Source organism: Artibeus jamaicensis, unplaced genomic scaffold, assembly GCF_021234435.1.
Source record: "Artibeus jamaicensis isolate MK-2021 breed Jamaican fruit bat unplaced genomic scaffold, CSHL_Jam_final contig_64, whole genome shotgun sequence".
NCBI classification, from domain to species: Eukaryota; Metazoa; Chordata; class Mammalia; order Chiroptera; family Phyllostomidae; genus Artibeus; species Artibeus jamaicensis.
The window spans coordinates 12,159,390-12,177,492 of NW_026521911.1; the positions used below are offsets into that span (position 1 = coordinate 12,159,390).

General features: G+C 33.1%; 1 protein-coding gene across 8 annotated transcripts in view; it reads right to left on the reverse strand.

Moving 5' to 3' along the window:
* DLG2 (discs large MAGUK scaffold protein 2) overlaps positions 1 to 18,103 on the reverse strand; it is a 1,926,133-nt gene that overhangs the window by 1,451,314 nt on the left and 456,716 nt on the right. The window lies entirely within an intron of this gene.

Sequence of the window (18,103 nt, forward strand, 5' to 3'; positions counted from 1 at the left end):
CTTTTTTAAAAAGATTTTATTTTCTTTTTTAATATATTTTATTGATTATGCCATTAAAGTTGTCCCATTTCCCCTGCTTCATTCCCCTCCACCCTGCACACCCCCTCCCACCCACATTCCCCCCTTTAGTTCACGTCCATGTATCATAAGTTCTTTAGCTTCTACATTTCCCACACTACTCTTGCCCTCCCCCTATCTATTTTCTTCCCACCATCTGTCAGCTGATTTCTCAAATGAGACCTTACAGGCAAGAAGGGGCTGGAAAGACGTCTTCCAAGTCATGAAAGTCAAGCACCTACATCCAAGACTGCTCTCTATCCATCAAAGCTTTCATTTAGAATGGAAGGGCAGGTAAAGCACTTCTCAGATAAGGTCAAGTTCAAGGAGTTCATCATCACCAAGCCCTTATTATAAGACAAAGCATCTTTATAGTTTCACCTTGTGCCACTTATTACAAGAAAGAATTTCTTTCTCCAGCAGCCTACTGCAGGGGAGGGGTTACATTTAGTCCTTTTACTCCGTAGTTCAGGCTCTACCCATAGATAAGGAAGAGCTTTCTACTTACACATTAGTAGTGCAGTATTTATTTACCTCTTGCTTTTTTGGTTATACAACTTAGATCCCCATAAGAGAAGGATGGGTAAGCTGAAAGGATACATGCTCAAAAGCCCCACCCTGACCTCTAGCAGCCGTCAGCTCCACACACTCCTCAGGTCCACCTAACGCTTGTATTGGTTCCACAACTAGCATTCTCTACCTCTGTGTCTAGAGTACTCTACACTGCTGGAGAAAATCAGATGATTTCAGGAATTGATAATTATACCAGATTTATGCCACCAACCTCAGTGGGACCCCCATGACTGACAAGGGATTCTAAGTCCTGTATTTCAGCTCTTCACCTATGTTAATCAGCAGAAGAAGGTCAGTACTTGAAGTTATCAGGCAACTTCCTGCCTCCATACCTGTACCTACCTGTACCTACACTTGTATTTAAATCCTTTCTTCTTGATACAGAAGAATGTCCTCTCCTCCTTTTTAGAGGAAGAGAAATGTTTTTTAAAAACTTCTCTTTTGAAAAATTGATCTTTTTAAAAAATCTCTAGTCAAAATAACATCAGTCAAAGGACACTGGTAATGCTTAGAGAAACCTCCAAAAGAACTGAAAATCATTTAAATGAATATTTGTTAAATTTATAAAAATAGAAAGCCAAAACTTTGTGACCTGCATTGCTTTTCAAATTGGTGTATGTAAAAAAGTGTCTCCCTTTGTGACTTGGTCTATTTTGTCTTTGAAAGTTCTTCATTGTTTACTGCACACATAACTCGTTTACTATTATACAGGTTCATAAAGTTATTCTTTTAAGAACATTGTCCTATTTGTAATAATATAATTTAACAAAATTTATCTCTCAGTCTAACATTTACTTAAAATTTTTTTTAAATTCTCACCAAAGGACATTTTTATCATCGCTTTCAGAGAAAGAGGAAGGGAAGGAGGAAGGGAGAACGAGAAACATCAGTGCGAGAGAGAAACATCAATTGGTTGCCTCCTATACAAGCCCTGACTGGGAACCAAACCTGCAGCCTAGCTATGTACCTCATCTGGGAGTCGAACCTGCAAACTTTCAGGTACAAAATGATGTGCCAACCAACTGAGCCACACTGGTCAAGGTGCAACATTTACCTTTAACTATAGTAGACCATGTTTCTTGTACTGAGATGTTATTTCTAAAAAGCTGACTCTCCTGTGGCAAGTTGTTGTATTAAAAACTTTTTATCTTAAATAAACTACCAGCCTTTTATAGCTTAGAGTTCTAATTACTTCACTTAAACATACATAAGATGATGCCTGAAATTCACAGGGTAGTGAAATACCATACTTGGGTAAAGGGTGGAAAAACACAATTTACAAGTTTTGATGAAACTTAGATCTCCAGCTTCAATAAACTTTCCCAGAATAGTTTATAAAGCTCGCAATGCAGAGTCTGGCACCTAGAAAGTACTAAATAGCAATACTTAATAGCTGTACTATTTTTATTCTATGTAGAAACTTTTCTCCAAATCCGATTCTATGTTTTATAGAAATTTGTACCATGAATTTATCTCTTAATTATCTTAAATCCAATACTCTTTTTTAATATTTTATGATAACTTACAGAAGTAATACTATGGAATAGCAATGTTTTTTTTCTTTGATTCTGTGAAATGAAGTACAGAATCAAATAATAGAGTAGCACTCAAATAATATTAGAGTACAACAAAATAATCAAAACTGAATATTTATAAAAAGACTTTTATTACAAATAAAAGAATTTTTAAAAGTAAAAAAGAAAAAATACATAGGTAAAGTTGTCACTGTCATATCTCCATGTTGTTCTTACTGAAATTAAGGTGATATAATAATTATATTGTCATTGATTTCTATTCTTAATAATCAAAACTCTGGAAAATAGGAATAGAGTATGTATTTGTTTTCTTTTGCCCTATTTTATTGTCAGCCTCAGGCAGTAAACTTACTCAGGACAGTAGTCTGTCAAATGGGTGTTGAACATTTACTATATCATAGTACTTTTGACCTCAATCTCTTAACAGGTTTCATTCCTTTTTTCAACTCCTGCTATTCAACCTCAAAGAGATCAATATCCAGCACCTTAATCCCTTCATTTTCTCTGTTTACAGGCCCCTTTTGATCTTTTTCTTCATCCAGGTTGAACTTAATGGCTCTTCATTTGACCTATTGTCTCAGCAATATCCTTGATACCTTTTAGTCCCATCCTTCATGTACCTCCCTGGTACATCCTAAGGTGTACCAGCTTAGCAAAGCCCAAAAGCCCAAATCAGTAGTTTACCTGGTCTTTTCACCTTGAACAGAAGCTCTTTGGGGAAGGAAATCACACATCTGTACTAATAGTAGCTTCTGCTGGTTTGGTCCAAAAGTTTGTTTTTTTGCCCCATATGATGGCTCAAGTAGCACTTAGTTGTCTTTAACGTCATTCAAAATGATTTTGTTAGATTGTATTGTGACAGCCATCATATCAGCGTGCATTTAAAAAAACATCAAAATTGGTGAATTTTTTAATTGGTGCATTTAAAAAAACATCAAAATTGGTGTAGTCTTTTTTATACTGAAGGTAGAAAATATACAACATTTTTGGCATACTATGGTTTATTATTTCAAGAAAGGTAGAAAAAACTGAAATGCAAAAAAAAAAAAAAGATTTGTGCAGTATATGGAGAAGGTACTGTGACTGATCAAACCTGTCAAAATGGTATGCAAAGTTTTTTACTGGAGATTTCTTACTCGATGATGTTCCACAGTTGGGTAGATAGTTGAAGTTGATAGTGATCAAATCGAGACATTAATTGAGAACAAACAATGTTATACCATGCAGGATATAGCCAACATACTCAAAATATCCAAATCAATAGTTATTGGTGAAAATGAAAAATGCATTTTTTATTTTATGGAAAATACTAAGTGGACTTTTTGGCCAATCCAATATATCTTCATGGTTTTCACACTAAGTAAGGTACTGTCCTTTATCAGCTTCATTTCCCTAAAAAAACCCTTAGATCATTACAATCTTTCTCTAAGTCCTTAATATTCCATATTCCCCACCTTGATAGTCTAGGTAGCTCTCTCTGTCCATTAACGGTGTTCTCCCTGCACATGTATTCGACACCTAGACCTGGAAGCTAACCCACAGCCACAAGCATCCTTATCCTATGCCCTCCCCTACTCTCTTCAGTTCTCTACCATTTATTTCAGGGGATGGCCAACTATGGCCCCTGGTCAAAGCTGGCTTGCTGCCTATTTTTTGAAAATTAAGATTTATTTAAAATAGCCATGTCCGTTTGTTTGCATGTTATCTATGGTTGCTTCTATGCCACAGTGGAGGAGTTGAGTAGTTTCTACAAAGGCCACACGGCTTGCAAAACCTAAAGTATTTATTAGCTAACACTTTACCAAAAAGATTGCTGCCCTCTGACATATATTGTCAATATCTTTCTCTGAGTGGATATTTATTTAGCCTAAAAATATGGTCATCTCTTTTCTAGTCTAAAAATGTCTGTTTGGGGTTTTTGTTTTTATTTTTATTTTTGTTTTGATTCAAATGTTCTATAATAACATACCAAGTTTTTTCATTTCTCCATCATACAACTTATTCAGGAAGTATGCAACATTCTCTTAAAAAATAAAAATTATTTTATTTATTTTGTTTTAGAGAAAGGAAGGGAGGGAGAAAGAGACAGAAACATAAATGTGAGTGAGAAACATCTATTGGTTGCCTCTTGTATGCTCCCTGCCTGGGACCAAATCCCCAAGCCAGGCATGCGCCCTGACTCAGAATCAAAGCAGCGACTTTTCACTTTGCAGGATGCCTATGTAAGACACCCAATCAAGGCAACATTCTCTTTTTTTACTTTGTTTTTTTCTTTTTTCTTTCTTTTGCCCTGTAATCATAATTTTTCCCTATTATCTTTTTAAAGTTGTTCCTACAAAATTAATGAATACATGCTGTCAAGCTTAATGAAAAATCCTAATATTTAACTAATTGACCCATCTTTAAGCACTTTCCCATTAAAACTCTGTAATCTGATATTCTTAACAAATAGTGCATCTTAGAATCATCTCTAGGCTTATACACCTATGTTGGCTACAAGTCAGAATTGATCTTTACTACTGCATTTTCTTTCCTCTCACATAAGAAATCAATAGGATTATTTCAATGTGATAAAAAGTATAAGTAACTGGAACAAAATACTGTAGTAAATGAGAAAAGAACACCTAATCTAGATAGTGGTCAATAAATAAAATTCACCCTCACCATATAGGATGCAAACACTTGCCCTTATAGTATATGCCCACCCCCAAATGCACTTTCTTCTCCCCTCTTTTCTAAAGTCACCACCACCTATCCATTCACTAGTAAAAAATAAGGAAAAAAACCTTACCAAAGGAAGTCCAGGTCATTTTGGAGTACAAAGTTTATTCAGTTATTATGGAACAAAGAACTTTCATTTCTTTTATAGAAACTGGCATCCCCCCAAATTAATAACATTCATGTATTTTTCAGAGATGAGAAACACCCTTCCTGAGATCTATAGGATTAATCAAAATGTTCATTTCTCATAACGATGGTTAGCATAGGATATGCACATGGAAAGTATCTATTAAAGTGGCCACAAAAACAAAGAAGAAGACAAGAAGACACATATGCAAGGTCACTGATGATACCAACCAACAATTTATGCCTTGGTAGGGAGAAAATACCCTTTAGTTCTATCATGCTGAAAACAGATCAACTGCCTCTATCTGATACATGTTTTGATTTTTGAAAGAAAACAAAATCAGATAGGAAATTGGTGGAAAGGCATGTACCCCAACTTCTACTCTATATTTCTGTCAAAGACATGTGAAATCTATATCTTTAAGTACACAGCCTAGCAGCTTACTAAAATCTAACAGGGTAAACCTAAAAAGGTAAAAATTATAGGACATACCAGAGAGCCCTTTGTCATATCTCTGTTTACACAACTTTATCCCACAAAAGTATAATTTGATTGGAACACTTTAACTTGCATATTCATCCTATGATGATCCAAGCAAGTAAATGTAAGATTTAAAGAATTATAATAATACCATTAATAAAGTAGATCTAGTAAATGCAAGTCAGAAATATTAACCACAAAAACATGTCTTTGTTTAACATGTTCATGGAGCTATACAGAATTTTATCATTTAGTATTCCACAAAACAGCAGTTTATTTTAAAATTTAAAATTAATAAAGACTAAATTTTTCAAACACAGTAGTTTAAAAGTAGAAATTAGTAGCTAATGTATAGTAATAAAACTGAACAAATTCTACCCTTTACAAAATTTGAAAATAGCATGTAAAATCATTACAAAAATTACTGTATGTAAGGAAACAAAACTATTATTTCAGGCCATTTATTAAATCATAAAAATGCAAATATAATACATAACACTTATGGAATTCTTTTAAATATATTCAGAGATAAATTAATAGGCTGAAGGGACAATTATGTTTTTTTTAAAGAATGACAGTAAGTTGTCTTCATATCAAAATATTAGAAAAATTCAATCAGAATGAAAATAAAATGGAAAGAAGGAAACAATGAAGAGGAGAACTTAATTAATTAGACCATAGAAAATTAATAAATACAGCACCAGATTCTTAGAATAAACAATAAAATCAGTAAATTTATGGCAGATCTAATCAAGAGTAAAGAGAGACAATGTTTTGGTACTAAGAAACATATTATAACCACTAATACAAAAACTGCTTAAAATTATAAGAAAATTGTGAACATATTACTCTAATTTACCCAAAAGTATAAACTAACAACTAAAAACATAAAGTGACTATTTACTCACAAGAATAAAGACTTCTGTTTAAATGAACATTATATTGTGGGCTAGTTGCATGACCTAAACAAATGTCTTCACTGCCAAGAGCCACATTTTCTTCATGTATAAAATGGGAACTTGAAATCTCAACAACATACAGGAGTGTTTTGAGACATATTGCTTATGTCATTGCCACCTCTGTCATCATCACTTCTTCCTCCTCATTATCAATATTCACTACCTTTGGTGACAACTTGATATGTGCCTAAACAAGTTACATTTTTAAAAAATAATTTTCTAATCAATACTTTAATACATCTGCAACAACCAGGCCCAATAGAGACAATTTACTTTGTTATCTAATTTTCTGCTGAACTCTAAGTATTAACAACATTCATTATACCTGAGATTACAAAACCTTAAGACATACTCTCTAGGGAGAAAGAAAAAATCTTGCCCAACTCACAAGACTTAGAAGGATTGATTATACTTAATAATTAATATGATGCTTTTAGGGTTATATAATTGTCATTCAACAAATACATAGACATCAAATTTAAGAGAAAAACAAGAAGCTGAGCTAAACAAAGCTGATACCAAAAGAAAGAAAGAAAGAAAGAAAGAAAGAAAGAAAGAAAGAAAGAAAGAAAGAAAGAAAGAAAGAAAGAAAGAAAGAAAGAAAGAAAGAAAGAAAGAAAGACTAGGAGTATTTTATTTTACTTTTATCAGTAATTGTAAAGGCCTATATAAACCTATAAGATTCTGAAAACAAGAAAAATGCTGCATTTTAAGTTTATATGTCTCAGAATGAGATAGAAAGAAAACCCAGTAAAATTGGATCTCTCATATTTATATATGCCCCTAGACTTTTCCTTAGGGTTTTAATATAGGTTACTGTCAGAGTAAAATTAAAAGAAAAAGGAAGTTATAAAATTAAACTCCCAACTCCTGACATTCTCTTATTTTAGACCAAAATAACAAGAATTAGTAGTTTAAAATTTGTGTAACAAGAGACTTCTGGTCAAGATGGAGGCATAGGTAAACATACCTCAACTTCTTACACAACTACAGCAAAAACTACAACTTGACTACGAAACAAATGTCACCAAGAATTGTCAGAAATCAAGCTGTAAGGAAGTCCAAAAAGCAAGGATTTAAAGAAGCCACATCCATCTGATAGAGAGGGGGGCAGAGACTCAGAGACACACAGAGAGGATCAGAGAGGCACAGAGAGGTGGAGAGTCATAGAAACACAGAGTGGCATCAAGAGGTGTAAAGGGAAGTCCCACATTCCTATGTGGTGAATAAAAACCTGGAGGGATACCTTGGGAGCATTGGATCCCTCCCCCAGACCAGACCATCCACCCCAGGTTTCCAGGCCACAAAGATAAGTTTCCATAACTTCTGGCTACAAAACCAATGGGGGTTGAGGTGGCAGAAGAAATAGTGGGATTTTCAGAAGACTGCTCTTAAAAGGCCCACAGTGACTTAAGACTTACTCCCATACACCCCCTCCAAGATTCAGCACCAGGAAAACAGCTGGAAGGATACCAGTAGCATACAGGGAGAAACTGAAGTGACTGGCAACAGGGCAAGTGCAAAGAGACAGCTTCTTCCCAGCAAAAATCCAGAGGCCAGGCAGCAGCACTGTCCACTCTCCGAGCCCTCCCACACACAGAGCCACAGAGCAGTAGCACAAGTAGCTCCACCCAGACAATCACCTAAGACTCTGCCCCACTCAACTTTCAGGTGTGCTTTCCTATAATAAGCCATCCTACTAAGACAGGGAGTCAAAGCAGCCTTACCTAAGGCACAGAAACAAATACAGGGAGGCTGCCAAAATGAGGAGACAAAGAAATACCACCCAAATGAAAGAACAGAACAAAACTTCAGAAAGAGAGCTAAACAAAATGGAAATAAGTGACCTATCAAATGCAGAGTTCAAAACACTGGTTATCAGAACACTCAAGGAACTCATTGGGTACTGCAACAGCATAAAAAGACCTAGGCAAAATGAAGGTTACATTAAGTGAAATAAAGAAAAATCTACAGAGAACCAACAGAGAAGGGAATGAAGATGAGAATCAGATCAATGACTTGGAACATAAGGAAGAAAAAAGCATTTAATCAGAACTGAAAAAAGAAAAAAGAATTTAAAAAATGAGGATAGAGTAAGGAGCTTCTGGAACATCCCTAAATGTACCAACATCCAAACCATCTGAGTGCCAGAAGGAGCAGAGGAAAAACAAGAAATTGAAAACTTATTAGAAAAAATAATGACAGAAAATTTCCCTAATTTGGCAAAAGAAATAGACATACAAGTCCAGGAAGCACACTTGTATGTCTTGTTTGAGAGTCTCAAAAAAGATGGACCCAAGCAGGACCACTCCAAGACACATCATAATTAAAATGTCAAACATTAAAGATAAAGAGAGAATTTTAAAAGCAGCAAGAGAAAAGAAGACAGTTACCTACAGGGGAGTTCCCATAAGACTGTCAACTGATTTCTCAAAAGAGACTTTGCAGGCTAGAAGGCACTGGTAAGAATTATTCAAAGTGATGAAAAACAAGGACCTACAACCTAGATTACTCTATCCAGCAAAGCTATCATTTAAAATGGAAGGGCAGATAAAGTTCTTCCCAGACAATGTAAAAGCAAAGGAGTTCATCATCACCAAGCCATTATCACATGAAATGTTAAAGGGAACTATATAAGAAAAAGAATATTAAAACTATGAACATTAAAATGGCACCAAGCACACAACTATCAACAATCGAATCAAAAAAATAAACTACACAAACATGCACAACAGGAACAGAATCAAGGATATGAAGGTCATTTGGAGGGTTATTAGTTGGGGTGGAGAAGGGGGAGAATTGAGGAAAAAGGTGCAAGAATTAAGAAGTGCAAGTTGGTAGAAAAAAATAGACAGTGGGAGGTTAAGAACAGTATAGGTAATGGAGTAGCCAGAGAATTTATATGCATGACCCATGGACATGAACTAAGAGAGGGATTGCTGGAGGGAATGAGAGTACTGTATGGAAGGGAGCTAAGGGGGAAAATTGGGACAACTGTAATAGCATAATCAATAAAATATATTTTAAAAATTAGAAAATAAAATTTGCATAATAAAGTCCATCAGGACAAAACCTACTGATTTTTAGAGCACAGTTGAAAGAGATAATAATAATTTTTTAAGAGAAATGCCAAAAATAAAATAAAGCAAAAACCACACAAAATAAAAACTGGTAACTTACTCTAACTATCTTATTGGATCAAGCTATTTAAAAATTATATTCATTTAAAATTCATTAACACAAATATTTATGCAGCACAAAAGCACACAGAGATTAAAGTAAACACATAAAAAATATAGTCTTCTATCCTCTAAAAACTCACTGTAGGAGAATTCAAAGGAAGAGAGAGAAAGCAAACAATTACGAAAAAACTGCCAAAGGGTATATTCTATCTCTATACCTAATTTATATCTGATAAAGATATAAATTATTATTACTAGTGATAAAGATAACACTAGTCATTTTTGACCATCAGCATAGGTAGCTAGGTGCTTTATCTCTACTATAGCATCCAGCACAAATAAAACCCCTTATTTTTACAAGATCTTTATGTAAAATCATAAGCATGTAATTTTGTAACATAACAATATCACACTCAAGCACACCATATGACATTTTAGGTGAAATGTTTAAATTAAAACTATAAATTATTACACCCATATTATTACCTTACCAACCGCACTCAAGCAGGCGTTACTTCTGCTGGACCCTGTATTTCACATTCTCACTAAACCCTTGTGTGTTAAGAATTATTATGCCATTTCCACAAAGTCAGAATTGAAGTTTAGAGAGTTCAGGTTGATAAACTGATGAAGGCGTGATTAATGTAAATCTGTGTGAGCCTGAAGCTCATATTCTTTGCGATACCACATTGTTTTTGTTTGACTGAGGTTCTTGGAGTGAAAATGTCTAAGATTTTGGGTCTGGCCATGTAGTGGCTTCTTTATCTACAAGCTGTTAGTAATTAAACTGACCTAGTATAGGAAGTTCAAATATGATAATTTATGAGAAAGTTATTGAAAAGTAGACAAAGTTAAGCCATTTATAAAATGAGACACAGGATAACCGAGATGAAGTTCTTACCCATCATTAGATTCTAGGCCAAGCAAGCAAATGTATCTGAAACAAGTTTATATATTTAAAATACTTTAAACATTATGGCCTTTGCTAAACAGCCTCAAGTTAGATGGCATTGAAACTGTGTTATTCTATTTTATTAGTACTAGAATAACAAAACACAAGCACAGTAGAAAACTATATAATTTTTTCTCAGAATTCAATCAGCTAAGACATGAGATTTGCATAATGCAGGCCCCCAAAGCAACTTTTCTCCTCAGCAGCACATTCCTGAACCTGAGGGAAATGAATAATCGCCTTGACTCTTCTTTGCATTTTGTCTATACAGCCACGGTCTGCCTTTACACAGGCAGAAAAAATAGTGCCACTTGTAGTAGAATGAAAATCATCTGAGAGCTTTATAAGGGCTCTTTTGTCTCTATTCGTGTTGTTACCCTCTTTATAGATCGCCTTAAATTCCCTAAAACATATTTTTCCTGGAAACTTGTCTCTCTGCAAACATTTTATTCCAAGTCTTATTTTAGGCTACCATAACATATTTCATAAATCAGATCTCAAATGTCTGCAAAAGGATCTGGTTTAATTCTTTCCATGGGGCAAAAACATTCTGTCAAAGCAAATTATAACCCGGAAACTAGAGAAATAGACAGTAAAATATTCCATTGATTGAATCAACTCCATTATTTATTATTTTGAAGATCTTTTTAGTACTTACATGCATGCAAAATTCAATGTTATGCTTTCCTAGAAAGATTAATTCTCTGTTTAGTGGTAAATAAATGACCATTGGGTAGTTTTTTTAAATTAAATGCATTCTGTAATTGTAAACAAATTTTCCATTGCACACAACAAACACGCACATACACACCCCCAACATACAATGACAGTGCCGTATCTTTTGTACATTTGAGTATACAGAGAGTACTGGCAAATTAATTTAAAATGAAGGACAATAAACAAATTTCTTCCTACTGATGCTTCAATTCTGAAGGCACAGTACTGTTGACATGTGGCCTCAGGCTCTGACCAGAGAAGTGTTGTGCGCTTCAGCTCTCTGTGGTGAAATGTTAGACTGACAAAAGCCTAGTACATCTTCATATTAATAGAGGCTAATGGTTGCAATTGAGGCCAAATGACTTTGATACAAAATAACAAAAATTTCAGAAATGTAGTTCCTCTAAATGAAGGAAACTGTACATTTTACTGAAAATAAAATATGTATAAATATATCATGTTCTTATAGAAGATCATCTGATATCATTGAAATGACCATCGTTCCCAGTTTAATACATAAAGTTAATGCAACTAATTAGAACTGTAAAAATGTTGAACAAAATTATTTAAAAATTCACTCAAAGATTTCTATGGTAATTATAGAGGAATTTTATAAAAGTAGGTAAACAAGAGAGCTTTGCCCATTCAGATATGAAATCTTTCTCAAATCTTACATTAATTAAACCAGTATAGAACAACAGTATATCCATGAAACAAAGTTTAACAATAGTTCCAAATGTACATTGGAACCTTTTTAATGATAAATGTGATATTCTATGTTAGAGGGAAAAAGAAAGATTACTTGATAAATGGTTTAGAGACAAATGGCCATATATTTATTGTTACATAAAATTAGATAGATTCCTGCTTCTCAATATATTTAAGAATGCATTCCCAGTGGCTTAGTGATCTAAATATATATAATAAGACAAAGATTTTGAAATAAATACCTAAAAATACTTTTATAAATTTGGTGGCACAGAAAATCTTCATAAACATAATTTAAAAACTAGAAGTCATAAGGAAAAATAAAATATACATACTTGATACATAAAAGTTAAATTTTCCTGAATTGTAAATAAATGGCCACCAAAAAAGTCAAATTATAAAAAAATAACTGGAAGGAAATATTTATCAAACCTATAGTAGCCAAATAATTCTAAAATAAGAAAAGTCAGGCAAATTACTAGGAAAAGCACAAATTAGAAAAGAACAATTCATGAAAACAGAGAAAGGATATGAACAGAAAGTTGGCAGTAAAGAGGGTGTAAATCCCAACCTCAATTATAAGCAAAACATGAATTAAATACCATGATGCTATTTTTCACACTTAACAAAAACTTTGAAAACATTGATAATATCTAGCATTCTGAGAAATATTTAGGGATGAAAATGTTCATAGAGTTTTAGTGGGAATATATATTGTTAAAGTCTTATTGAAGGACAATCAAGTAGTGTATTTTCAAACTTAAAGTAAGCACACTCTGACCTTGCAATTTCACTGTTAGGAATCTCCTTTGTAAAATATTTGTCTACGAGCACAAAGCTGTGGTTCTAAAAATGTTCACTGCAGTATTATTTCTAATAAAAAAGCACTGATAGAGAAATGGTTGAGTAAATTGCAGTTTACCATATAACAAAAGAATAGGTCACTGCCAATAAAAGAAAGCAGGATTTTTGACCAAGAAAGAAGCGTATGATATAACAAAGATATGAAAAACATGTTAGCATATCTAGAAAAACAGAATAGCATATCTAGTATAATCTTACATAAATTTTTTCTAAGAGTATACTTAATGAAGAACTAAGATACAAAACTACAGAGTTTGAATACTTATGATATATACATATACTAAAAAGATTTTGTCAATAGGTTAATACTAGTAATATCAGTGTATTGGCTTACTTATCATATATTTATTTTTTCTTTATCCAGAAGTAGTATACAACAATGTAATATGAAGGCATTAATATTTACTCTTTTGGCCTAATAGGAGCAGCAAGTACATTTGCAAAAAGGCTTTAAATTTGGGGGTGTGGTTAAGAGGTAGTTTAGAAACATACAAAGCAATTCGTTGCAATAAGTTCAAATTTGTTAGCGAAACAAACACTAGGAAAAGAAGCCTGGGATAACTGGAATTCACCAAGTTAACATTTATTTTTTAGATCCATGACAATTTTAGCACAACTCTACATTTAGAAAATACTCTCTGTGAAGTGCCATGGCTAAAGCCAGAACACTTGTAACATCTGTCAAAGTGAAAATTCACAAGTCAGTTCTCATTTAATACTGCAGGTAACAGTGCAGGGCTTGCTGTGTGTTCACCTCTCTTCTCTGGCCATTAGGAGAAAGGAACATAAAGAGGATGTTCTGACAATGGTAGGATGAAAGTTGTCTATTATAATTGTTAGAAATATTCCAAAATAAAATGTAATTGTCTAAATATGAGATCCATGATACTGAGTACTAGAAAATGTCAGAAAAGAAAATCAGGTTATCAATGTATTACACTCCTCCAACATGTGAGGCTGTGCTGTTGATGTGTATATTCATCTTCACACTTGACCTTTTTTAAAGATGCACCCACTGGTGGCTCAGGGCAGTTAAAGGGTTTTTTTGTTTATCTTCTTTGTTTGCATAGGTTCACTAAATTGGTCATGGAGTATATTTGATTCTTTTAGTTTATTTTCTTCTGACTCTTTTATCCAGCTCAATCACTAGTCCCTTAATGCATTAATTTTCTTAGAATTTCTAGTATTCCATAGTGTCACCTAGGAATAATGCTAAATGTCCTATTTTACTAAAAGTTGTATTGCTTATGCAATTACCACGTCTTCCTGCCTACATCTGATAAATGGTAGGGGTAGTAGTCAACATGTTATTTTTTCTGATGTTATCATTAATGCTCTAAAAGTTTTACTGTTAATTATATTGTTTGTTGTTGTGTTCAATAACCTTTATCACAGTGAAAACGTTTCCTTGAATCTTATTTTGCATCAAACTTTTAACTAGCTATTTTATTGTTTATGCTATTACAGTTGTTCAAATTTTCCCCTTTTGTTCACCTCTACCCAGCCTGCCCCCATTTCCATAGTCAATCCCCACAGTATTATCCACATCTATGAGTTATTCATATATGTTCTTAGACTAACACTTTCTCTTTTAAACAGTCCCTCCTCCTCGCTTCTTATAGCTGTCAGTCTCTTCCATGTTTCTACATCTCTGGTTCTATTTTGCTCACTGGTTTATTTTGTTCATTAGATTCCACTCATAACTGTTCATTAGATTCCACTCATAAGTAGAGATTGTATGGTATTTGTCTTTCACCAACTGGTTTATTTCACTTAGCATAATAGTCTCCAGTTTCATTCATGCTGTCACAAAAGGGAAGAATTCCTTCTTTTTACTGCTGCATAGTATTTCACTGTGTAAATATACCACAGTTTTTTGATCCACTCATCTACTGATGGGCACTTAGGCTATTTCCAAATCTTGGCTATTGTAAATAGCACTGCTATGAACATAGAAGTGCATAAGTTCTTTTGAATTAGTGTTTCAGGATTCTTAGGATATATTCCCAGCAGTGGAATTGCTGGGTCAAAAGGCAATTCCATTTTTAATTTTTTTAGGACATTCCATACTGCTTTCCACAGTGGCTGCTCCAGTCTGCATTCCCACCAACAATGCACTAGGGTTCCCTTTTCTGTACATCCTCTTTAATACTTATTTCTTGATTTATTAATGAGAGCTATTTCAAAAGTGTGAGGTGATATCTCATTGTGGTTTATTTTATGTCAAAAATTTTAAAATAAAAAGTTATTTTTTATTCTTTTAATGTACTTTGATGAATATTATTTCACCTATCTTACTTTTAATATATTATTTTCTTAATGAAGTTTAAAAGTAGTTTTATATTTCATGTATTTTTCAAAAAACCTACCAGTTTTACTATTACTTACTTTTGTGATATATTAATTATTGATTTTGTTTTATTTTCTCTTGCATTAATTTCACATTGTTCTGATATTTATTACTTTTTCTCATATTTTCTTTTAATTCATTTTTTGTTCCTTTCCCTTTGAAGTTTCTTAAACTTAACTTTATTTTCTTTGCAATTTTTATTTTTAACAATAAAAGCATTTATGACCACAAATTCCTCTAAATGAAGCTGTAGTCAGACACATGAGTTTCACTATGAAATATTCTATTTTTTATTTTCTGAGTAACTTGTTATTTCAGATTTGTTTCTTTTTTATTTATGGTGGCTATTTTTAAAACTGTCATTTCTTTTTAAATGATTGAGCTATTTGTTGGTATATTTATTTGTTGGGGATCTTCATGACTTCATTTTGTTTTGTCTTTTTCTTTGCCCTTGAAATCAAATTGATAAGATATTAGTATCATCTCCTCTGCTTTCACTCAGTTTGCTATTGCCAGATATGCGATGTACCTACTCATTTGTCAGGGAGTGGCTACTTTGGTATTTTTTTGGAGGTAGGTTCATTTGTAAACAGTGTATCAGTGAATTCAGACCAATCTTAGAGCTAGCCTATCTTTTCATAGGGTACTCAACCCACTTACATGAATTTTGATAACATATATAATGGCTTATTCTTCTCATATTATATTTATTATTTTTATATTTGTTTTTGTCCTTTTCTTTTTTTACTGCTTCCTTGCTTGTGTTAGATTCTTCTTCTCAAGTATTCCTTTCATTCTCCATAATGGTCTAGGAATTGCACCATAAGTACTCAGTCAACTATAAATGATCTTTCCTTTTTAAATAATCATATTAAACCTGCGATCACAACAATATAAAAACCCATCAATTGATTACTATTCCTTCATCCTCTTCACCATCTAACTTTTGTTTCACTAAAATAATTTAAAATTGGAGTCTCTATCTACATTTTAACTTGAGAAATACTTGAAGCAAATCTTCTTGTATCTATACATATTTCTGAAAATAAAATGTGATTTCAACAATTCCTCTTGTTTCAGGAAATGCCCTCACATTTATCCACATTGAAATAAAGCCTAATGGTCTTATCAGTGTTTATTCATTTTTATCCCAACTGTAATAATCCAGGTGACTACACAGAAGAACCTCCCAATTTCCTTTCATATTTTTCAGCCTATCAGTTATTTTCACTCAAACATTTTGTTGTTTTGATGCCATGTTATATGTACCTGTCAAGTATTTTCCCCTAACTCTACACAGAGAAGCAGCACAAACAACCTTTGCAAAGTCGATGTTGCATCTTCCAAATTATAAATTCTTAAAAAATCATAATAATTTGAAATACCTTGTTCAAAAGATGAATATATGGCAAATAAGAATGCAATCTGACAGCAATACTCAATAATTGATGTTCAGCTTATGTATATCATTTCACTGAAATATTAGAAACTTTCTAGTTTTCTTTATTATTAAGTAAGTGAAAGTGAAAAGATGCCTATTCAAAAATTCAAACATTTTAAATAGGCATAAAATTGTAGTGCTCATTTCATCAGAGTCACTATTACTGGTTATTCATTTAGATAATAAAGAATGTATTATATTCCATCTTCCTAATTTTAACAATTATGTAGATGTTTTAAAAACAAGTTTAGAGAAAATAAAGAAGGAAAGAAAAACCAGAGTAAAGACTACATAATGTGCAATTTACCAAGTGAAACAGTCAGTAGGAGGCAGCCTCTGCTAATGAATTGTACACAGAATTGACTTGAATTCAGAGAGCGATGAGTGGTAGAGATGCTTCAGCCTACTCAGGTTCAAACTCATCACAAGGCTATTTGTAATGCCTTAAGAGCATCTGGCACCACAATTCCTCCCAAATATGCCAATAATTGAGAAAAGAAAGCTTTCTAAATTTCATACATTGCAAGCCAAATGGAAAGCAAATCATACCCAATTTTGCAAATGCAAAAACAACAAAAAGAATTAAATACTATTTGTGTATGTTTTCATGTATCAATTCTTCAACAGATAAAGAACAATTGTGTTGTGAATAAAATCATAAAATAAACAATTACTGTAGAGAAATACAGCTCCTTTAAATTTTAGTCTTCTCAAATGAGGGAGGTAAGTTTTCTCATTAAAAATTTCATTTGAAGACTGTGCTCAAACTATAGAGAATATCCTTTGAAAATCATCCATAGTCAGACTTTGACCCAGGCTAGCATGCATTCCTTACTGCATTTCAAACAATGTACCCCAGCAAAAAATTTACAGAAGCACCTGGAAAGGCTTAAGGAGCACAAAGTAATTTTATAAAAGCCAGAACTTAATTTCCAAAATATTTTACTTGGTTTATACAAGGCACTTTGAATTTCATCTTTTTGCCAATTGTCAATAGGATTGCTTGCTGGCTTTTTATTCTTACTGCCCTCAAACCCAGTGGCAACTGAAGACAACCTTAAAGGAACTGATGGCATACTAGAATAGAAAGTCCTCCAGTGAGCCCTGCTCAGACTCACAACTGCTCGACCTTGAGAAGTCCTTTAATCACTTTCAATCTCAGCCCCTAAAATTGTAATATAGAAATAAAGAAAGAGAGAAAATTGAAGTAATTTGAAATAACTGCTTGAACACTAGATATATTGTAAATAAGAAAGTGAGTTCAGAGCTATCCTCAATGAGTATCTGATGCTTAGGTGATGTATTATGTCACTGGAATATAAAAATCTTTCTATCTTTTATTCCTTATCAGCAGATTAGTAAAGGATTTTATTTCTCAAAAAATCAAACATTTCACAGTGGCATGAAATTCCAATTCTCATTTCATTGGGGGATTTA